Raw genomic sequence first — 25570 nt, 5'->3', positions numbered from 1 at the left:
CTGCATCTTAACCTTCTTTCTCCATTTTTAGCTATGTGAACTTTTACAAGTAACTTATTTACTCTGTATTCAATTTCCCAATATATAAAATGGGAGTAATAATAAGATGATACAATAAATTGTAATATTTTACAAGGTAAATATGTTCACATACATAAAGCACAAATTTATTGAGAATATGCTAAGACATATGTTCTATACATTCATTAAGAATATATTTCTGTATAACTGAGAAAAAACACATGCATATGAATATAAATGTTTGTATTCTGTGTGTAGGTATGGGTGAATTTGTATGCATGCAGTGGAGACTTGGGTACAACAGAAAACAATTTGATTTATATCTCCAACTTCCTATTCAAACTACTTTGAAGATCAATTCCTCTTTGAACTTGGGTAAAATTTAAGGCATATTCCTTGACTTGTCTTATAGACCTCAGGTGCTAAAAAAATGTTTACAGGCCTTCAAGTTCAAACAGACTCATTTTCATGAATTGTCCAGAACGTTGGAAGTTCAGAATTGCAAACTTAAAGTTAGAACCACTTTCATTTCGTAGCTCTTGACTGCTTCTGTTTGGAGGAGCCTGTGAGGGGAAGAGTTCAGAATAATCTCTCTTTCCCCTGCCATACTTGTTTTCCACTCAGGAGACAGGCTCTGACTGATTAGGACTCAGTGGTGAGGTGAGATAACCAGTGATCAGAGGCAGCAGGCAGGGATAGTATAAAGAGCAGTGATGGTAGACAGCCGGCTGCATTCTGCAGGGAGCACTTCCATGCTGTCTTGGAAAACACCTCTCTGCTCACTCCAGAGCTCTCATAAGTGGTGACAGTTATGCGTGCCTCCTAGTGTGTCACTCAGAAAGATCCTTCTTCAATTTCTGAGGATTCAACTCTTCTTCTGTATTTCAGTCTTTTGCCTTTCAGGTAACTTTTATGACACATTGGTTAAATGATCCAGGTTCAATCCATCAGTGAGAAGCATGCAATTTTAATACCCGATCATTATGAGTTGAGTTATTTTTGAATCAGTGTCTTCTATTCCACTGTCCCAAGACATTCAAGCCAGTGTTTTACTCTTTGGAATGAAGAGTGTGAACCATACACCAAATACTGTGTTCTCCAAGTTCCAATGGATATATACAAGCTCTCTGTATTGTCCCCACCAGGCTTGCCATAAGAAGAAAGTTCCCCAGTCCCTTCTCTGGAGCAGCTTAGTAAGACCTATAGTTCCCCAAAGACTCTCGTAAATTAAATTTCCAAACTCTTTCATGATTGGTTAAGAGTCTATACTGGACTGGATTTAGGGGAGTGCAGTTAGCTAAGGGTCTCACACTGTATATATGCAAATATTGTTTAGATGATCCATCTATCTTTTTGGAAACTTGTGATGACTTGTCATCTATACTTTTGTTCTTGCATTTTGTGTGTCACTGAACATCAGCCAGGATATATGCCATTTTAATGCCCTATTATATAGTCCTGTATCTACATACACAGACACTTGCATATATGTAAAAGAGAAATAGTGAAGCATCAGTTATCTGAAAAATATAATTTGGGTAAGAAGAAAAGAAGGGGTTCATAAAAATGCATAGAAAACTGGGTTATTTTCATGGATTTTTTTTTCATTATAAGAAGCAATCTTATTTAGATTAAAAGTGAAAAAGTGAGTGCCAAATGAATTGTGAAGATACAACTAATACCCCCTAGATCAGTCCAAAAATACCAAAAAGAAGGCAGATAGCTGTCAAATATGGGTGTTTGCATATAATTGAAAATACCTGTGATTAGGAAGTAAGACAGACACTTTCAATAAAATTTCAAAACCAATAATATGTATGGTAATTCATTCTATTTTTTCTGTCTTTCTCCCACCTACTCTCCCATCTGTCTACCTATTCACTTATCTATCCATCATCTCATCTATCACCTGCTGGAAACCATTGAGAAAAATAGATAGGACCCACCCACCTGGATAAAATCCTCATTTTATAGCACTATTTAAAGTCTTCTAGAGTTTTATAGATGTTACCTCATTAATTTTCACAATATCCTGTGAGGTATGTAGGTAGAAATTATTTCTTATTTTATGGATGGATAAAGTAAGGTATTGTAAACTTACCAAAGAGACTTATGTAAGAATAAATTACAGAAAACCAAATGAGATATGCTTTTGAAAAATATAGCTTAATAGCTGTCTAACTTTATTCTAGTTAGAAGTTAATTTTTTCTATTGGAACCTATTCCGATGTTCCTGAAAGGTTGATAAAATTAGAGGCATTCTCCCAATATTCTTGGAATGCACTAATAAATGGGGCATCCCATCAAATATAATTAATGTTAATAAAAATAACAATTTATAATGTAGATTGAGAAATTATACTGTGGCAGAAGCACAGCATTGTGCATTATCAGTTTTAGACTCACAACAGTCCCACAGTTCTGGTTCCCTATTGCAGCATATCAAACCATCCCCAAATTTTGCAACTTAAGATGACATTTATGATTTTATACAACTTCTGAGTTCAGAAAACCAGGAGGGGCTTAGGTGACTGGTTCTACCTCCAGTGTCTTAGGAGATCACAGTAAAACTTTTGACTGGGGAAGTTCTGAATGCCCAGTGGGTCTGAGGTGGCAGTGGACGCCTGCCAACCTCTGAACTGCCTTCTGGGTCTTCCTCTCCTTTGACTGAGAGATAACACATATTCACAGCTAGATAGCTCTGTTGGCTATCATTGGAGAAGGAAATGGCAACCCATTCCAGTGTTCTTGCCTGGAGAATCCCAGGGACGGGGGAGCCTCGTGGGCTTCTGTCTATGGGGTCGCACAGAGTCAGACACGACAAGCGACTTAACCGTAGCAGCTCTATTGGCACATTCTATAGAATCCTAGAAATCTAACATATTACTTTTATTTTATCATATTTCTAGGAAAAATTTCTATTTCTGTCTCCTTCAGTCCAAGCAGGCAACAGTTTTTGCTGGTATAACCCCATCTCTATTCTTGGGTTCTGTTAAGATGGATGATTGGATCCATGAATAAGGTACCTATAATCTCTTTAGCAAACCTTCTTTGGCCTTGCCTTCAGTGTTCTCTTGAGAATATGCTTCCTCATTTTTTACAATATGCTTAAGTTGAGAATTTTCCAAATCTTCCAGTTTTGTTTTTTTGCTTAACAATTTCTCCTTCAATTTATCTCATAAGCAGCCAGGAGAAGGCAGGCAAAGGCAATCTAGTCTTTTTTTAATATTAACCTCAAAACTTTCCCAATCTCTCTCCCAAAACTCAGTTTCAAAGCCACTTTCACTTTTTAGATACTTTTTACAGAAGCATGCTACTTCTTGGTACCAAAATTGGTATTCATTTTCTAGGTCTGCCAAACAAATTACTACAGTGGCTTAAACAAAATAAATTCATTTTCTCACAGTTCCAAAGGCTAGAAGTACAAGATAAGTTGTCAAGGGTTGGTTTTTTCTAAGGCTTCTCTCCTTGGTTTATAGATGCTCACCTCTCTGTGTCTTTTGTGCTGTGTCCTAATCTCTTCTTAGAAGGACACCAGTCCTGTGAGATTACAACCCACTTATATGACCCTATTTACCTTTGTAAATGTGGTTGTCTCCAAATACACTCAAGCTCTGAGGTACTGGGGATTATGACTCCAATACAGGGGATTTGAGAGGACACAGTGCAGTCCATAGCACTTCATAACTACAGCATAGTGTTTGTAAACTAATATTACATGACAAAGATTCTCTTTCCTACAATTTCAAATAAGATTTAACTCACTTACTTACAAGAGTTTAACCCATAGCCTTATGAAAGAACATGAGGCTTCTGATAACAATTTATTTAACACATATTAGCCTTTTAAAAACATTTCTTCCTCTATTGGCCAGCTTTGATACAAAGCCATTCATACATTTTGAGTTTTTCTTACAACAGCACCTTACTTTTAGGTACCAATATACGTATTAAGTATCCACTGTAGCACAATAATTTGTCTCAGTACTGATCAGCTTAAAAACAACAAAAATTAATTATCTCACACAAACTCTTAGGATCAAAAATCTGAAAGAACTTTGAGTGTTTCTGACTCAGGGTATCTCACAAGTTGTAGTCAAACTATTGACAGAGATTAATTTATTTCCAGATTTGACTTTAACTGATGATTCTACTTCCAAACTCAACAAGATGGTTGTTGACAGGTCAATTTAGGGGGAAACTCATCAATGATATATCATAAATATTTTAATAAATATAGCTGTAGGTAATATTTACTGAACACAATATCAAGTGCTTGTATTTATACTCATAACAATGCTGCTATATTATATTATGGCTTGCCCACTGTGCATGCTAACACAAGCAGTGGTAAAAACTGAAACTTTAAAGCAAATGGTTTTAATTTTGGAAAACTTAAAAATTACTTTCATTATTTCTCTATCCAAAATATAACAGCTTGGTGATTCTCACTGGGCTTCCCTGGTAGCTCAGATGGTAAAGAATCTGCCTGTAATGCAGAAGATCCAGATTCCATGCCTGAGTCAGAAAGATCTCCTGGAGAAGGGAATGGCTACCCCTCCAGTATTCTTGCCTGGAGAATTCCATGTACAGAGGAGTCTGGCAGGGGACAGCCCATGGGATCACAAAGAGTCAGACATGACTGAGCAACTAACAACACTTTAACGCTTATTTTAGGGAGAAAATGCAAAGCCAAAAGAAAGAAAAGGCAGTCCTATGTAAGTTAAGACTATATGCAATAAAATCACTTTTTACCTAACATAACATTTTTGTTAGAAGAATAAGAAATGATTGTGAAAATATAAATATACATAGAAAAAAGAAGGTAAGAACATTTTCTACATCCTATACATCTGGACTTGTCAAATTAATGAATCAATATTGATATACTATTTTTAATTACAGTCAACTATTTCTTCAGTTTTCACAAAATCTCTTCCAGGATACCACATTACATATAGTCATCATGTTTCCTAAGGCTCTACTTGGTGGTTGTGACTGTTTCTCAGAATTTTTTTTTTTCCCTTGTCAATTTTGAGCATTACTGGTTAGAAGTTTTAACATTTCATAGTGTCTCCAAATTAGAATTTGTCTGACATTTTTCTTATGATTCAATTTGAATAATATATTTTGGAAAAAATACAGAGTAGAAGTACTATTCTGTATCTCATCATAGCATAAGAAAGTGAAATTTTTAGTCAGCCAGTCTTAACCGACTCTGTGATCCCATGGACTGCAGCCCGCCAGTCTCCTCTGTCCATGGGATTTTCCAGGAAAGAATATTGGAATGAGTTGCCATCCCCTTCTCCAGGGGATCTTCCATACCCAATGATCAAACCTGGATTTACGGCATTGCAGGCAGATTCTTTACCTTCTGAGCCACCATGGAAGCCATAGCAAAGGCACATGCTATCAACATGACTCATCACTGTTGATGTTAACCTAATGACCTGACTTGGGAAACTTGTTTCTCCACCATAAACTACTCTTTTTTCTTTTTTTCCTGATTGACCGTACTGTTATCTGTGGAAGAAAATCTCTAGCACAGTCCACACTGACTGGGGAATTGTGCTCCACTTCCTTAATGGCAAAGTATTTACAGAAATTATTTGGAATTTGTCTGCATGGGAGAGATCTGCTTATTTTACGTATTCTGATGTTTTGACATCTGGGGCCCTGCTTTCCCTGGAGAGGCTGTTTCTCTTGGGGTCAGCCAATTCCTTCTTAAACAGCTTACCCCTAAGTGTGCCTTCAAATGCATACCAACCAGTCCAGACGCCATACCCCTAAACACTTCCTTTTTGGGACCCTTACATGCCAGGCCAGTTTCTACCCATCCTAATCATCCCTGACAACTAAGGACAGCCTTGTGCCAGAGAGTCCCCTGAAATGATCAGAATAATCTGCTGACACTGCCCCTCCTCCTCCTTCCTGCAGAAACCACAATAAAGGCTCTTGACCACAGTTTCCCCAAAACCCCTATTTCCTGGCCAGTTCTACTGCTTTATGTGCTTGACATGAGCCTTTGCCTTGTAATCTGTGTCTGTGTGTGCCTGTTGTAATATTTATATCTTCTTGATAATTTGACCCTTTAATCAACTGATCAGTTAACCTTCTTTTCTAAAAATTTTGACATGAAGTCTGTTTGCGTTTTTTTGTTTGTTTGTTTTTCTGATATTACAATAGTCACCTCAGGTCTTTTTTGGTTACTACAGGATGAAATATCTTTCTTTCTTTCTTTTGTTTTCAACTTATTTGTGTCTCTGAGTCTAAATTAACTCTTTGGACAGCAATAGAGTTACAGAAAGAAAACAGATCATATATTTTATCCATTCTACCAGACTGTCTTTTAATTGAGGAGTTTAATTCATTTACCATTAAAATGATTACTGGTAAGAAAGGATTTACTGCTACCATTTTGCTATTTTCTATATGCCATATAAATTTTTGTTCCTCAGTTCCTCCAGTAATCCTTTCTCCTGTGGCTTATTGTACTTTTCCTAGTGCATTTTTTGGATTACCTCCAAATTTCCTTTTCTATGTATTTTTTAGTTATTTTCTTAGTTACTATCCTGGGGACTATAGTTAATATCCTAAATTTCAAAGAACCCAGTCTGAGTTGATACCAAAATAGCTTCAATAGCATACAGAGCTGCTCCTCCTCAGGTCCATCCTTAACTTTTTTTTTTTATCCCAGAATATGTATTTTCAGTTTATTTTTATTTTTTTCATCTTTTTTTTAAATTTTTTAACTTTACAATATTGTATTGGTTTTGCCATATATCAACATGAAGCCACCACAGGCACACACATGTTCCCCATCCTGAACCCTGCTCCCTCCTCCCTCCCTGTACCATCCCTCTGGGTCATCCCAGTGCACCAGCCCCAAGCATCCAGTATCGTGCATCGAACCTGGACTGGAGACTCGTTTCATATATGACATTATACATCCTTAACTTTTGATCAGACAGTGTTACCAGAACTTTTCTTAATTTTTGAAGCATAGCTTAACTGTTCTTGAATATATTTATAATGGTTCCTTTGATGTTTTTGTCTGTTAAACCCAACATCTTGGTCCTCCATCAGGCAGCTTTGGCTTCTTTTTTTTTTTTTTTTTCCTGTGTGTGGGCCATCTGTACGTGTATGCTGTCGCTTTAGCTGTGTCCATTTCTTTATGACCCTATGGACTGTAGCCCACCAGTATCCTCTGTCCATGGGATTTCCCAGGCAAGAATACTGGAGAGGGTTGCCAGGCCCTCCTTCAGGGCATATTCCCAACCCAGGGAATCTGAGTCTCCTGCGGTTCCTGTATTGCCTGTGGATTCTTTACCCCTGAGCCACAGGGGAAGCCCACGGACCATACTGTCTTGCTTCTTTGCATGTTTTATATATGATTTTTTGTTTTTGATTAGTTAGAATACAATTTAACAAATCTGGATAGTGATTTATCTCCCTCCTGACCAGAACTTGTTTTAGTTGTGGTAAGTTTATTTGATAGTGGTTTGGCTCAACTATCCTAGTGAAGCTATTCTCCTGCACTGAGAAGCCTCTGATGCTGCTACCTGAAGGGCACAACCTTAGGAACTATGCTCAGAGTTATTCTGGGATGCCAACAGTTTTGGAAGGCTCTCCTTGGCTATCTCTTTTCCTGATCTCTCTGTTAATTGTCTGCCTAATTTGCTTTTCACCCAGCTGTTAGGATCCACTAATTGCATGCTGATTGCTGTATTGTTTTCAGCAAGGCTTTATGGCATAAGCTGCTCTAGAGTCTAATCCAATTAAATTGGAACAGGGTATAGTTTTTGCGGGTGGTCCTTCTGAAGTCTCTTCTTAGCTTTCTCTGTTTCCTCTTCTCACTGGTGGAAATGGACTGTGTTTTACTTTTAAACAAAAGGAACTATTGTTTTAAAGAGCGCCTTTACACTTGAACTTCCCTACTTTTTTTTTTTTAATAGGTTGTTCCTGAAGTTTTAGAGCTTTGGGTCTCTTTGTTCTCATAGATTGTTTCATCTCCAGGAAAAAAAAAAAAAAACTCTAAGCTACTTAACAGGTGATTTGGTGGAATGATTGCCTCTGGTGGATACCCTCTCCAGTATTCTTGCCTGGAAAATCCCATGGACAGAGGATACTGGTGGGCTACAGGCCATAGTGTCATAAAGAACTGGACACGGCTAAAGCAATTTAGCATGCATGCACAGATGGCCCACACACAGGAAAAAAAAAAGGAACTTGAAGCTGCCTGAGAGAGGACCAAGATGTTGGGTTTAACAGACAAAGACATCAAAGTAACCATTATAAATATATTCAAGAACAGTTAAGCCATACTTCAAAAATTAAGAAAAGTTCTGGTGACACTGTCTGATCAAAAGTTAAGGATGGACCTGAAGAGGAGCAGCTCTGTATGCTTCTCAGCTTGCCCCTATTTTAATAGGAACTCTGTGTCATTAGCAAGCTGATATGAGGGAGTTTGGAGTTTCAGAATTTTCAGCCTGTCAAACCGGAGGTATACGTACAGCAGATGTATGGGACGGGGTGGAGAGGAGAGTACCCAAAATTCCCTCGCTCTCACCAGCAATTTAGCCTCAACTTTAAACTAGAAAGAATTATAAATGCTCACATCCTTCCTCTCCTTCACAGGAGATAGTGTATCTCTCTGACTGGAGCGGAGTAGAGCGACAGCCCAATCTTCTCAGTCACACCCACCCAGAACAAACCTTTCTTTATGCTCAGCTGTGAGTGTGGTGGGGAAAGGCAGAGAGCTGGTCATGGCTAGGTCACATAGACTCTAACTGTTCATATTAAGTGTTAGTAGATTTTCTTGAGTAAATGCTATTTGCTCTATACTCTCAGTACAGTTTCTATGACTTAAATGTAAATTCTTCATCAGTTACACTAGTTTCACCAGGAGTGGGTCCATGGAACTCTTCACACTCCCATCCCAGATGTAAAAGCCAACCAAGATTCTTTATTTTTGAAAGCGGGAGGAAAACTTCCTTCTTTGAAGATTTTTTCTTTCATGTGAAACGAGATGCTTTTTAGCATAGTATCCTCCCAGGGGGGCAGTGTGAATGGGAGTGGAACATGCTTTGCCTCTTTTTTCTCTTGAGAGGAACCTACCTACAGAAAATACCTATTTTACTTCTGCACCTGAATGCCATAAATTTGGAAAGGGCCATCTCTGCTCAACTGAATTAGCTGAAGAACCTCAAGATTCTTAAATTGAAATTATTGTTTTACAAACTTGAAGAAATGGAAAAAGTAACATTTTAGGATAGAAAAATAATACTGATTGAAGTTTCTGACTTCACTAGAGTGAGTGGATTTACATTTGGAATGCACTTACAGGATGCTACAAAACACAGATCTTTAACTTGCTATTTTTTTTTTTTGTTTTTTGCATTTTGTGGTTTACAAATAAATTGTGTAGCTTCTTGACTTTAGATAACAGTAGAAGACACCATGGGCTTCCCTCGTGGCTCAGCGATAAAGAATCCACCTACAATAAGGGAGCCACAGGAGATGTGGATTTGATCCTTGAGTTGGGAAGATCCCCTGGAGAAGGAAATGGCAACCAACTCCAATATTCTTGGCTGGAGAATCCCATGGACAGAGGAGCCAGGTGAGCTACCCATAGGGTCGCAAAGAGTCGGACACAACTGAAGCAACAGCACAGCACAGCACAGATGGGTGCCATGGGGCACACGTGGGTTAAGCACAAACTCCAAGGAAGTGTCAGGGTGACTTTTGAATGCTGAGTTTCAAGCTTAACCTTGAACTGGGTACATGCAACTGAATTCTACAAGCACTACAGAAGTGATGTTCTAGGCTCCAGAGTTCTGGTAGCAAACATAGATTGGCATTGCAAAGCAGAAAGAGTTATTCATAGATTTTGAATATCCAGGAATGAATGTTGTTGTTTAGTTTCTCAGTCGTATTCAATTCTTCATGAACTCATGGACTGTAACTCACCAGGCTCCTCTGTCCATGGATTTTTCAGGCAAGAATACTGGAGTGGGTATGTATTTCCTTTTCCAGGGGATCTTCCTGACCCAGGGATCGAACCCATGTCTCCTGAATTGCAGGAAGATTCTTTATTGCTTAGCACCATGGGAATCCCCCAGAAAGGAATAGTAGGAATTTAAATATCATCTGATGCCCAAGGCTAAGACCAATCCCCAATTTTAAGTCTCTGACCTAGCAAAAGTGCCACAAAAGCTCCTGTCTGAGAGGAAAAAATAGGAAGAGATGATATCCCCCTTCTAGCTCTGATAGTGAATCATGCCAAATCATGTTCTTCCTGGGGACTTTCTCCTATTTGAATCAAAGTTCAGTGGTCATGAATTCTGGATAACCCACCTAAGCTCCATGATTTCTCAGTAAGAAATAAATTATGAATATTTTGTTTCTTTCCTCCTTTCTCAGATAACACTGCATTTCTGTAGAGTCTTTGTCAGCACTAAATGCTGAGATGTGGTATAGAATTTTTGCTGAGAAAACTGCTCGAAAGTCTTGGAACTGACCTGTTTATATATTACTATGATAATGGCTTACCTTTAGGATGGTTAAGCTAGATTTTGCACTTTAGTTATTTTGTCAACAATTTCTCTTAGCTGTCGGACCAAAGTATGTGCTCTGACCAAATTCAGCACAGGTCTTAGGTCTAAAAAAACCTATAGGAGGCCTAATGTTTAAAAAAATTTCCTTTGATGCTCAAAAATATATTAGGAAATTACTGATGCTAAAGATTTTATAGAAAAATGTCTCACTAAAAAATTAAATTAAAAATGCATATTCCTTGTTCTATAAGACTATTCTGGGTAATTGCTTAATAGATTGGTATTGCAGAGCAGTATAGGGGTAAGATTAAATTTTTAACAGTCTGTATTTTGAAATATTCTGTGTTGTTGTGAAATAAAGCAAACTTACAGAATTAAAAAAATAACTGTATAGGAAGAAAAAGATAAAAAGTAAACTTCAAAAAATTATATATTACTTGTTCTAAAATTAAAAAAAAAAAGAATTACAGTCAAGTTTAAATCATTCATTTGTAGGTTAACAAGATTTTCTGTGAAAATCATGGATATTTTTGAAAAAGAACAATTTATGATTATTTAAAGAAAAGTAATAGTGACAAAATGTGGTCCACTGGAGAAGGGAATAGCAAACTACTTCAGTATTCTTTCCTTGAGAATCTTATGAACAATATGAAAAGGCAAAAGGATAAGACACTGAAAGATGAATTGCCCAGGTCAGTAGGTGCCCATTATGTTCCTGGAGATCAATGGAGAAATAACTCCAGAAAGAGAAGAGGCCAAAGCAAAAACAATACCCAGCTGTGGATGTGACTGGTGATAGAGGCAAGGTCCGATGCTGTAAGACCAATATTGCATAGGAACCTAGAATTTTAGGTCCATGAATCAAGGCAAATTGGAAGTGGTCAAACAAGAGATGGCAAGTGTGAACGTCGACATTTTAGGAATCAGTGAACTATAATGGACTGGAATGGATGAAGTTAACTCAGATGACCATTGTATTTACTACTCTGGGCAAGAATCCCTTAGAAGAAATGGAGTAGCCATCATAGTCAACAAAAGAGTCTGAAATGCAGTACTTGGATGCAATCTCAAAAATGACAAAATGATATCTGTTCATTTCCAAGGTGAACCATTCAATTTCACGGTAATCCAAGTCTATGCCCTGACCAGTAATGCTGAAGAAGCTGAAGTTGAAAGGTTCTATGAAAACCTATAAGAGCTTTTAGAACTAACACCCAAAAAAGATGTCCTTTTCATTATAGGGGACTGAAATGCAAAAGCAGGAAGTCAAGAAACACGGAGTAACAGGAAAATTTGGCCATGGAGTACAGAATGAAGCAGGGCAAAGGCTAATAGAGTTTTGCCAAGAGAACGAATTGGTCATAGCAAACACCCTCTTCCAACAACACAAGAGAAGACTATACACAAGGACATCACCAGATGGTCAACACTGAAATCAGATTGATTATATTCTTTGCAGCCAAAGATAGAGAAGCTCTATACAGTCAGCAAAAACAAGACCAGGAGCTGACTGTGGCTCAGATCATGAACTCTTATTGCCAAATTCAGACTTAAATTGAAGAAAATAGGGAAAACCACTAGACCATTCAGGTATGACCTAAATCAAATCCCTTATGATTATACAGTGGAAGTGACAGTTTTAAGAGACTAGATCTGATAGAGTACCTGATGAACTATGGGTGGAGGTTCATGACACGGTACAGGAGACAGGGATCAAGACCATCTCCAAGAAAAAGAAATGCAAAAAAGCAAAATGGCTGTCTGAGGAGGCCTTACAAATAGATGTGAAAAGAAGAGAAGCAAAGCAAAGGAGAAAAGGAAAGATATACCCATTTGAATGCAGAGTTCCAAAGAATAGCAAGGAGAGATAAGAAAGCCTTCCTCAGTGATCAGTGCAAACAAATAATGGAAAACAATAGAATGTGAAAGACTAGAGATCTCTTCAAGAAATTTAGAGATACCAAGGGAACATTTCATGCAAAGATGAGCACAATAAAGGACAGATGGTATGGACCTAAAAGAAGCAGAAGATATTAAGAAGAGGAGGCAAGAATACACAGAAGAACTATACAAAAAAGATCTTCACAGTCCAGATAATCATGATGGTATGATCACTCACACTCATCTAGAGCCAGACATCCTGGAAGGTGAAGTCAAGTGGGCCTTAGAAAGCATCACTATGAACAAAGCTAGTGAAGGTGATTCAATTCCAGGTGAGCTATTTCAAATCCTAAAGATGATGCTGTAAAAGTACTGTACTCAATATGCCAGCAAATTTGGAAAACTTAGCAGTGGCCACAGGACTGGAAGAGGTCTATTTTCATTCCAATTCCAAAGAAAGGTAATGCCAAAGAATGTTCAAACTAGCACACAATTTCAATCATCTCACACACTAGTAAAGTAATGCTCAAAATTCTTCAAGCCAGGCTTCAGCGATACACGAACCATGAACTTCCAGATATTCAAGCTGTATTTAGAAAAGGCAGAAGAACCAGAGATCAAACTGCCAACAACTGCTTGATCATCAAAAAAGTTAGAGAGTCCAGAAAAACATCTACTTCTGCTTTATTGACTACGGCAAAGCCTTTGACTGTGTGGATTACATTAACCTGTGGAAAATTCTGAAAGAAATGGGAATACCAGACCACCTGACCTGCCTCTTGAGAAATCTGTATGCAGCTTGGGAAGCAACAATTAGAACTGGACAAGGAACAACAGACTGGTTGCAAATAGGAAAAGGAGTACGTCAAGGCTGTATATTGTCACCCTGCTTATTTAACTTATATGCAGAGTATATCATGAGAAACGCTGGGGTGGAGGAAGCACAAGCTGGAATCAAGATTGCCAGGAGTAACATCAATAACCTCAGATATGCAGATGACACCACCCTTACGGCAGAAAGCAAAGAAGAACTAAAGAGACTCTTGATAAAAGGAAAAGAGGAGAGTGAAAAAGTTGGCTTAAAGCTCAGAAAACTAAGATCATGGCATCCGGTCCCATCACTTCATGGGAAATAGATGGGGAAACTGTGGAAACAGTGGCAGTGTTTATTATTTTTGGCTCCAAAATCACTGCAGATGGTGACTGCAGACATGAAATTAAAAGACTCTTATTCCTTGTAAGGAAAGTTATGACCAACTGACAGCATATTAAAAAGCAGAGACATTACTTTGTCAACAAAGGTCCGTCTAGTCAAGGCTATGTTTTTTCCAGTAGTCATGTGTGGATGTGAGAGTTGGACTGTAAAGAGACCTGAGTGCTTAACAATTGATGCTTTTGAACTGTGGTGTTGGAGAAGACTCTTGAGAGTCCCTTGGACTGCAAGGAGATCCAGCCAATCCATCCTAAAGGAGATCAGTCCTGAGTGTTCCCTGGAAGGAGTGATGTTGAAGCTGAAACTCCAATACTTTGACCACCTTATGTGAAGAGCTGACTCATTTGAAAAGACCCTGATGCTGCAAAAGATTGAAGGCAGGAGAAGGGGACGACAGAGGATGAGATGGTTGAATGGTATCACCGACTCAATAGACATGGGTTTGGGTAAACTCCAGGAGTTGGTGATGGACAGGGAGGCCTGGTGTGCTGCTGTCCATGGGGTTTCAAAGACTTGCAAATGACTGAGAAACTGAACTGAAGAAAAATATAATCCAATTAACTCTGGCAAGAAACATAATTCACCTGTGAATGCCTTCCAATACCACTGCCAACAACAAAATGACTTCTTAAGCATTCAGGGCCATCTGAGGCATTTTAAGTGAATTGTTATTTAGGGGTACCTACTTATTTCAAAGGTATAGAAATTAGGTATTAGACCTATTTTATTTTATTCCCTTATCTGTCAACATATTAAAATTTTGAATTAGCATTAGACAGATTCTAGGTACTAAAAATTATCTCCAAGAGAGTTTTATGTTTTTGTTTATTTGTTTTTAACTGAAAGATAATTGCTTTACAGTATTGTGTTGATTTCTATAAAATATCAACATGAATCAGCCATAGATTTACCCATGTTCCCTCCCACTTGAACATCCCTCCTACTTGAACATCCCTCCCACCTCCTTAACAGTTTTATATTTAAATTATAATATTGTATGTCCTGAAGGATTGATGAATGTCATATCTTCAACAAAATTAAAGTATGTGACATTTGAGTTTCTTACTACCATGTATTTGTATTGTGTCTTCCTGTTGTGGCTCTACCATCTATATGATGCTTCAGAACAATTGTTCTCCAAGAACAAATGAAAGAAAGTTCCCTGGTATTTTAATCTATTTATACAAGTTCTAAAATACCTCTAGGAAAGAAAAGAGAAATATGACAAATGAACGGTAGCTATTAATATTTTCCTTAACTTGGTTATGATTTATATATAGGTACTCTTTTTTTTTTTTTTTTTTACCGGGCTTTCCCTGTGGCTCAGCTGGTAAAGAATCTGCCTGCAATGCAGGAAACCTGGGTTTGATCCCTGGATTGGGAAGATCTCCTGGAGAAGGGAAAGACTACCCACTCTAGTATTCTGGCCTGGAGAATATCATGGACTGCATAGTCCATGGGGTCGCAAAGAGTCGGACACAACTGAGCAACTTTCACCTCACATACATATTTTTAAAAAATATACAGTAATCATATCTGAGTGATTGCTATGTTATTGGTGTTATTAACAGTGTTGATGATCAAAATATTTGAATTATTTTGTTTTTGTGTGTTTCTATGAACCTGACAGCATAGCTAATTTTCCACTTACATAGCACTTAAGTAATTTTTATAAACACTTCAAATTAAGGTGATTTACATTGAAAGAAAAATGTCAGATTATTTTAATTAAGCATTGTACATAGTGGTTAACATCTATAGTTATGCTGCCATTCTTTTCTACCAACTATAGATAGTGCTTCATGGTGGACTTGAATGAACTCCAAAACTTTCCTTGATATAGTTCACCATGTAACCATTAGGAATATGTTGGCATTAATACCTGAGATGAAAGATTTATGCCATCCTAGTTCTATAATTTTCATCTTCTGCAGCAGAATGAACTGTGGTGGTTGTATGTTAGTCTCTGAACTTAGCTGTCAGAGAAATGCACAATAAAATTTTAGCTACTATAGCTCTTCTCCAACCTCTCTTTAAATATTGTACTTTCATTTTATCAGTTCATCTTCATAGCAACATTGCAGGCTATTTATTATCAGCACCATTTTAGAAGCAGTGAAACTAAAGCTTAGAGATGTAAAATAACATCTCAAGTTTGTTCAGTTATTAAGTGGCAGAAATGTGATCCAAACCAGCCTTTTCTTAGCATCAGTGATATCTTTCACAAAGTTTTAACATTATGCCACAATATAGATTGCAAAATATGGGTTTGCCATTTTTAATAATGACTGTGAAAAATTCTCCAAGGAACACAAAATGTTACACAAAATACAATTCTGAAAAATTAATGTCTTTCTTGAATAAAAGAGAGAGAAAGAGACTGTCTCAAACACCTGAAATAAATTGACAGCTTGTTGGTTACTATCACAAGATATCACTCTTCTCTCTGAAAACTTTATAAAAATGACTTTTCATTGGTTGTGTGGTGCAGAATCATAGAGCTCTGGCCTTGTCTTTGCCACGAGTTGCCCATAAACTGATGAATTGATTTTAATTTGATCTTGGCAGCTTTTGCTACCCTCTGAGGTATTAGTCTTGCTCTATTCCAGACCTTTTCCTTGAACTCTGGCTTTGGACACTCACCTTCTTCTAAAGATATGTCCCTGAGGCCCTGGGCAGGCTGTCAGTCATAACTTTGATGGCCATGACTGATATGGTGTGTCAAACCCGTTAGTTCTTTTGCCAGTTCTATTTTTAAGAAAAGGTACCTTAGTTGTCTAAAAGAATGGTATATATTTTAAGTACTTAATTTGATAGAAAGGGCTCACTCACTGAAAATTTTGAATTTATTAATTAAAGTAATAAATGCATCTTAGAATGTGTTTTACACAGAAAAACTAGACTTTTCACATGTGACTTCACATTCTATGTCTTTCACCTAAATATTGTTATATGTACAGCTACTCAGAAATCGATGTCTTTCAAAAGTATTAATCATAATGAAATAAACCAATTGTCAATGAGTTAGAGTCAAGGCTATGGTTTTTCCAGTGGTCATGTATGGATGTGAGAGTTGGACTGTGAAGAAAGCTGAGCACCGAAGAACTGATGCTTTTGAACTGCGGTGTTGGAGAAGACTCTTGAGAGTCCCTTGGACTGCAAGGAGATCCAACCAGTCCATTCTAAAGGAGATCAGCCCTGGGTGTTCTTTGGAAGGGATGATGCTAAAGCTGAAACTCCAGTGCTTTGGCCACCTCATGCGAAGAGTTGACTCATTGGAAAAGACTCTGATGCTGGGAGGGATTGGGGGCAGGAGGAAAAGGGGACAACAGATGAGATGGCTGGATGGCATCACCGACTCGATGGATGTGAGTTTGAGTGAAGTCTGGGAGTTGGTGATGGACAGGGAGGCCTGCTGCTGCTAAGTTGCTTCAGTCGTGTCCGACTCTGTGTGACCCCATAGACAGCAGCCCACCAGGTTCCCCCCTCCCTGGGATTCTCCAGGCAAGAACACTGGAGTGGGTTGCCATTTCCTTCTCCAATTTAGTAGTGATGGACAGGGAGGCCTGGCATGCTGCAATTCATGGGGTCATAAAGAGTCGGAAATGACTGAGCTGAACTGAACTGAACTGAGGAGAGATATTCTCAATTTGTGAAGTCTGGCTCCACTTATCTAATTATTTTCACTGTCATATACATTAACAATGGCATTATGTATCTCTATGTCTATATACCGTGCTATGCTGTGCTTAGTTGCTCAGCCATGTCCAACTCTTTGTGACCTCATAGACTGTAGCCCTCCATGCTCCTCTGTCCTTGAGGATTCTCAAGGCAAGAATACTGGAGTGGGTTGTCATGCCCTCTTCCAGGTGATCTTCCTAACCCAGAGATTGAAGCCAAGTCCCCCGCATTGCAGCAGATTCTGTGCCATCTGAGCCACCAGGAAAGCCCATGTCTATATACTAAATTGGATCATATATAACAAGATTCCTGTTTATTTTTCTTTCTGATATTTCTTATGCTACATTTCCTTCTCATTCTTTTATTTGCCTTTTTGTTTCAACAATCCTCATTCATCTTAATAATCCAGACAAATGATTGCTCTAAATAGCTATACCAAGAAAAAAAAAAAAGAGGTACGTATTTTTTCAGTAGAGAACATATATGCTGTATCATTTGGACTGGTGTTCTGATACAGAATATGATCTATATTGTGAATAAGTAAGATTAAAATAATTGAATGATGTTTTTATTTCTTGTGGCAGTTATTTAAAGGTGTTTTAATTTTGTACTATTTGATAAATTTTTTTTTTACAAACAATGCTTTTAACAATTACTGAACAGAAAATTATAAAATAAATGTTGAGTTACTCTTAAATGATGAATGGACACAATTATGAAGGTAATTGTATGACTGTAGCAGTTGTTTCACTCTTAATATATCAAAAATATTTTAAAATATTACTTTTAGATTAGTAGATTAGTTTTCCCATTATGTTTAGCAATTCAGAAAACATTAACTGTTTTACTTTATTCATAAAGTGTAAACGGGTGAAATTCTTGGAGAAGCAATGTCACTGACAAGTATGTCTCTAGTAATATAATGACTCGTATTAGAGATAATGAAGATCCAGTCATTTTTCTTCCACAATTCAGTATTAATCTAGTATGTAGTTAACCATTTGTAGAACTGGATAGGTTGAAATAACACTAGAAACAGTATGATCTACACTCTTTCATGTGACAGATTTATTTTTATATATCCTATATTTATTTCACTCTTCTATCTAAAGTTGGAATTGAAACAGAAAATCTTTTCAATATTTTATATCAAAGAAAGACATCATAATATTTCTCTTTAATAGGTGTGTATATATGCACATCTAGGAAACATGAAGTTTCATATATCTGTTCCTAGTGAAATGGACTTGAATTTCTAGCAAGACTTGACACTTCACACAGTGAAATAGTAAGTTCATCCTTAGAAAATAATACAAAATTTTAAAAGGAGAGATAAACAGTTAAATATACAAAATATATTTTTTGTCATAAAGATCTAGACAGTAAATGTTGAAGCAGTAGAGATGGTAAATAATACTGGCTTTTATATTATACATTCAGAGAATTTTTATAGAGCTCAATGGGTTATAATAAGATAACAATAAAACTCTCCTTAAGACACTATGTATGTTGTAACTTTTATTTTTGTGTGAATAGTAAAACAGCTCTCTCTTTTCCTTTCTCTTTCCACACACACTCACATACACGTACAATTTTGCAGAATAGGCAATATATTTTTTCTATTTTCTTGCCATATTTTGCCAACTAATTTTTTTTAATATGATACTTCTTCTTTAGACAGAGAAGACCACAATGAGAATACTAGACAACTTTGCTGCCCTTAACTGTAGGTGATTACAAACATCCCAAAGCATTTCATACTACATGACTTCATAAAGCTGTACATATTCAAATACACAAGCTATAGGACTTAAAAAAAGGATACAAAAGTAGAGAAACAATTTTAATAAGTTACTATTGCTGTTATAACTATGGGAAACACCTATGCTTGAACGCAAGTCATCTTCCTTTTATGTTCTAGAATGCTTCTGAGACAATTGTGTCTCCTATTTCAAGCTTAATTCAAGAAATCTAGAGAATTATTTATTCCATTGAATACTAGGCTTCAGTGGTGCATATTTCATTGTAGTTCATTCATACGAGCACAGAAGTATGTTTCTTCCCAGTGGATGAAACATGGAATATAAAAATGTCTATTTTGTGTAAATGGTTTCCTATAAACATACCATTCTTACTTGAAATTAAATATAAAATGTTCAAATTAGAATTGTTTAAATAAAAAGTAAAGATTCCCACAAGTTTCAATAACACAGATTTTCAAACATTCAAACAATATTCATTAATCACCTACATTTTACAAGTCACTCTTTCCAACTTCCTCAACATAGAAGTGAAGAAAACAACATTCCTTGCCTGACAGAGATTCTACCAAGTATCAGGTAAAAACATTATTTTAATGTTTCATAAGAGAAGGGCTTCCCAGGTGGCTCAGTGGGTAAAGAACCCACCTGCAATGAAGGAGATATAAGAGACACAATTTCGATTCCTGGGTTGGGAAGATACCCTGAAGGAAGGCATGGCAATCTACCCTAGTATTCTTGCCAAGAGAATCCCCATGGATGGAGGAGCCTGGCAGGCTACAGTCCAGTGTCACAAAATGTCAGACACAACTGAAATGACTTAGCATAGCACATAGCATACAAATGAGAAAATGTGATAATGTAAGTGGTACATGAATAATGGCAAATAAATACAAAAGAGATCATAAACAGTGGAGAAGGAATGATATTTTATATAACGTGGTTCAAGAAGGTCTATACTTAATGACATCTAAGTATAGACAGAAGAAAGTGAAGGAGTCAACCGTGTGACCTTCTGGGAGAAAGATGTGTTAGATCCTTTAAAAAATGAAGTTGCTCAGTTGTGTCCAACTCTTTGCAATCCCAAGATTTTTTCCCTTTAAATAAATTTAATAAGAAAGAAAAAGAAAACATTGATTCAAGTAAAATAGTTTATTCATATAAAGGACAGGAGTAAACTGAACATCAGTCAAACTTACAAAAAATTGCATAGATTATGATATTTGTATTTAAGTATTTTATGCATGGTGTTCCCATATTCTGTATTTATTATCTACCATGAGAAAAAAGTCTATGATTATGTATACCTCTCTAGTGGAGAGGAAAAAGGAAAACAATATATAATACAGAGAATATAATATGTAGAAATATTTAATAATGTAATAAAATAAAAGCATATGATAGTTTATAAATATCAAGAAATATAATCTTTAAAAAGGCTAAATGCTGAAAATAGCACTTAGCAAGGCATTTCCCCCCACTCTGCCATCTCCTCAGCATTTAAAATTATACTTCATACTCTAATAAATTATTTGATGATTATTTGTATAATTAATAAATGATGACCTAAGTGCATAAAATGTGAGTTTTTTTTAATGAAGTTTTGGGAGCTTTCTTGAATCACTGGACAGAATCAAATTAACAAATTCTACTTAGAGCCTTGCCTTTATAGAACATACCTTCTAACTTAAGCAATCAAACAATAAATCAATATTAAACATATTTTACTTGGAAGATTTATAGGAGACAATAAAGAGGAAGAGGAACATTATATGATCTGTGACTGTAGAGAACTATAATCTAGGTGAAGAAGTCCCAAAGAGTAAGGATAATGCAGTGTGTGGTGTTCAAGTTTCTTTGAACCAAATCTCCAAGCACAGCATTTATTTAACTGTGACCTTATTTATTGCTTTTAAAACTTCCTCTTTCACTTCACTGAGCACTCCATGGAGTGATTAAACAGAACTTCTCATTGAAAAATTGATATTAAATGACCCTTGAAAAAGGAGTAAAAGTTCTTAATAGAGGGAAGTGAAAAATGAATGCCAGAGAAAACATAAACAGATAAGTAGAAGCAGAAATGTGGAAATATTCCTGAAAAACAGTGAGTAATACATTTTGAGGAGAATCAGATATATCCCAGGACATATGAAAAATAAGAATAGGAATGATCATGCAAGGCTAGACGTCAGAGAACTGTCAATGTCTAACTAAGCCATGAACCATAAGCAGAGGTCATAAACTGAAAAATTTTAAAAAGTGAGAGATGTGATCAAGGTTGTATTTCTGGAAGTGAGTGTGCTTTTTGGATGGTTATTGATTATAAAGGCAGGTCCTCAAATGCCAGCCCTGCAGGAACCTGGTGCTCAAATCCAGTAGCCAGTTCATAAAGACCGGACTGGGCATAGAGAGAGAGAATAAAAATGAAATTATGATGGCCAACGAGGAGGGAAAAAACCCCACAAGTGTTAAAGATGACATCAATGTTTAAGAGTGCTGGCTGGAAATACCAAATAATATCTATGAGTAAAAATGTGAAATGAATATGAATAAAAATATGAAAATGAGAGCATCTCTGTATGCTTGTGTCATCTCTCCATAAATAGAGTAAAGCTGAAAATATAACTAGTTTCAAGAACATTTAAGAGAAAGTGTTTCCATATGGTTGGATAGATTAATGACAGGTCTGCCCAACAACCTAGTGGTACAGTGGTGCAGTAGTCAAGTGGTCTCAGATGATAGTTAACTTAGTTTGAGAGTAGGTGGTGTTGGTCAAGTACCAAAATACTGAAAGCCAGAGAAATGGAATAGGCACAGAAATCCAAGTGGCATATCAAGGACTGATCCCCAATTAGCTCCATGGCATCCAAGAGTACAATAGTTCCTAACATAGAGGAAGGTGAATAAGGCACGCAACTTTATCAGAAAGAAAAAAAAAAGAAGGGTTGAGGAATACAAAAGTAGAAGCTAGAATGGTAGAAACAAACAACTCCTCCCTACAACCCCTGATGTTTAAGTTGGCTCTTCCTGAAGTCCTTTGATTGTTTTAGAATTATACCTACAAGGCAAAGTAACAAAATACACCCATTTGACATCTTTGACTGACTGCTTGTGTTAAATAGCTTACAGAAATTTATAACAGTCTGTATTAAATAGGGAAAGGAGTATGTCAAGGCTGTATATTGTCACCCTGCTTATTTAACTTATATGCAGTGTACATCATGAGAAAGGCTGGGTTGGAAGAAGCACAAGCTGGAATCAAGATTGCCGGGAGAAATACCAATAACCTCAGATATGTAGATGACACCACCCTTATGGCAGAAAGTGAAGAGAAACTAAAAATCCTCTTGATGAAAGTGAAAGAGGAGAGTGAAAAGGTTGGCTTAAAGTTCAACATTCAGAAAACTAAGATCATGGCATCCGGTCCCATCACTTCATGGGAAATAGATGGGGGAACAGTGGAAACAGTGTCAGACTTTATTTTTTGGGGCTCCAAAATCACTACAGATGCTGATTGCAGCCATGGAATTAAAAAATGCTTACTCCTTGGAAGGAAAGTTATGAGCAACCTAGATAGCATATTCAAAAGCAGAGACATTACTTTGCCAACAAAAGTCCATCTAGTCAAGGCTATGGTTTTTCCTGTGGTCATGTATGGATGTGAGAGTTGGACTGTGAAGAAAGCTGAGTGCCAAAGTATTGATGCTTTTGAACTGTGGTGTTGGAGAAGACTCTTGAGAGTTCCTTGGACTGCAAGGAGATCCAACCAGTCCATTCTAAAGGAGATCGGTCCTGGGATTTCTTTGGAAGGAATGATGCTAAAGCTGAAACTCCAGTACTTTGGCCACCTCATGTGAAGAGTTGACTCATTGGAAAAGACTCTGATTCTGGGAGGGATTAGGGGCAGGAGGAAAAGGGGTCAACAGAGGATGAGATGGCTGGATGGCATCACCGACTCGATGGACATGAGTTTGAGTGAAGTCCAGAAGTTGGTGATGGACAGGGAGGCCTGGCATGCTGCAATTCATGGGGTTGCAAAGAGTCGGACACGACTGAGTGAGTGAACTGAACTGAACTGTATGGCTTCATAATAAGTTTGTTTCTGTACCACTTCCAATTTTAACTTCTAAAAAATATATCCAACATTTTCCACTTTCTTGTGAGGTTTGGTTAGTTAGTTGTCCATTTATATAAGAATAGCAGTTAAGATCCTCTACTATCAAAAAGGAATGTTAACCTCACCAAATTTTTGCCTGATTCCTGAATGAGCAATATATATCCAAAAGAGTCTTATTGTTGTTATTTAGTCTCTAAGCCATATCTGAGTCTTGCAAACTCATAGACTGTGGTATGCCAGGCTCCTATGCCCATGGGATTTCCCAAGCAGGAATACTGGAGTGAGTTGCCATTTCCTTCTCTAGGATATCTTTCTGCCCCAGGGATCAAACCCTCATCTCCTGCATTGGCAGAAGCCTTTATCAGAGGTTATGGTATGTTTTATCTTCCCTAGCAAAAGTAGAGTACTATTTCTAAGTACAATGACAAAATTCTGAGGGATATTTGATGGAGGAAAAGCAATATGATGTAAGTTTGATGAGTCAGGCTGGGGCCAGCTCATACAAAGCCTTAAAGGACTAAGTATTTGGGGTGTTACTCTAAAGGTAATTGTAAAACAATTTTAGATTTCTAAAGTGATTGAGGAATAAAATGATTTGCATTTCAAATTTACTCTTGTTGCTAAAAACTGAGGTCTACCAAAAGGATATTGTCTTCCAAATCAAGTAAAACTTACTATGTATTGCCTTTAAAACATTTAACTGTCTTCCAGCACAGTTTCATATAATTCTTATTCTTGTTTTAGATCCATAATACTATATATTAATTACAAGAATATCATTTGCACACCATAGTTGCTTAATAAATGTTTGACTGACAAGGATTGACTGAATGAAGTGATGAGCAACATGATTTTCTGATGAATTTTGGTGATCAAGGTTAAAGATTATAACTAATGAGACTTTTAACTTGATAGTCTCAGAATACTGTGAGAATTAAAATAATGTCATCATGAATTATTATTTCAAATGTGTTTTCAAAAATGTATTTAATTTGATTCCTAAAACAGCCTGGCTGGAAAGGAAGAGTAGATCTTACTGCTCCTGGTTTGTAGGTGAGGTAATTAAAGTTTCTTGGAAAAGGTTCTTGACAGTGTCAGAGGCTGAAATTTGGACAGACCTAACCATTTAGAGCATTTCTTCACTTCCAATTTTGCTCTTATGCACTGAACCATGATTATCCCATGCAATGGAAACATTGAGCTGGACAGTGCTCTTAAATTTGACTTATTCTGAAAGGCCTTTACTTAGCCTGCAAATCCCTGAATACAAAAGGGAAGTTGAATAACAGCCTGGAAGATTGGGAATTGCCTGACAATTCTGGAGTTGACAGTGATTAGGTTGGCTTTCAGCAGACTTTTTTCAAGTGTTACTTCACTGAACAAGAGGATATATGATAATGCTATTTTACTGACCTCAACTTGCTTCCTGCCATGGGCTTAAATTAGCCAGGATTTTTGTCAAAACAGTGCAAATCTCTGTGGTTAAAGCTGAAAAGAAATATCCTTTAGAAATACTGATGATTTGAGGAAAGTTAGCTAAGAAAAGTCCCATGTTTTCAACTTCCTTTTTAAGAAGAAAGGAAGTGTTTGAGTGTATCTTTTGTTCTAATGTGAATAAAAGATCGATTTAACATTTAAATTTCAATGAGTAAATAGTTATACCAGGTTAAATCCTGTTCAACATTTTATTTTCACGCCAAAATTTATTATAAATATCATGTAGTGAAATCTCAGTCCTAGTGTTTTAAAATTTAGCTTTCAATCACTGGACTTTATTAGAATTAGGAGATGGCCTCCTATGGTTCTTCATTTGCAATTACAAGGCAGTATAGAAGCAACAGGGCTTCCCTGGTGGCTCAGTGGTAAAGAATCTGCCTGCCAGTGCAGGAGACCAAGGAGATTTGGATTTGATTCCTGGGTCTGGAATATCCCCTGGAGTAAGGAAGGGCAACCTGCTCCTGTATTCTTGCCTGGAAAATCCCATGGACCATGGAGCTTAATGGGCCATGGTCCATGAGGTCACGAAAGAGTCTGATGTGACTTGTCAACTAAAAAAAAACAGTAGAGGCAACAGTTTATCTGATTAAGGAAGATAAAAATTCTATTTTCTTTCCAAAGATTCTTACTGTGGTAATCTCTCTTTCTCTCTGTCACTGTATCTCCTTGGCTCCCTGTCTCTTTTTGCCTTGTGTTTCTTTCTCAAATTCATTATCCCTCTTAATACTGAGGTACCAATAGCATCTAGTCATGGATATGGTTTTTCCAGTGGTCATGTATGGATGTGAGAGTTGGATTGTGAAGAAAGCTGAGCACCAAAGAATTGATGCTTTTGAACTGTGGT

Source organism: Bos indicus, chromosome 6, assembly GCF_029378745.1.
Source record: "Bos indicus isolate NIAB-ARS_2022 breed Sahiwal x Tharparkar chromosome 6, NIAB-ARS_B.indTharparkar_mat_pri_1.0, whole genome shotgun sequence".
NCBI classification, from domain to species: domain Eukaryota; kingdom Metazoa; phylum Chordata; class Mammalia; order Artiodactyla; family Bovidae; genus Bos; species Bos indicus.
This window is presented reverse-complemented; position numbering follows the sequence as displayed.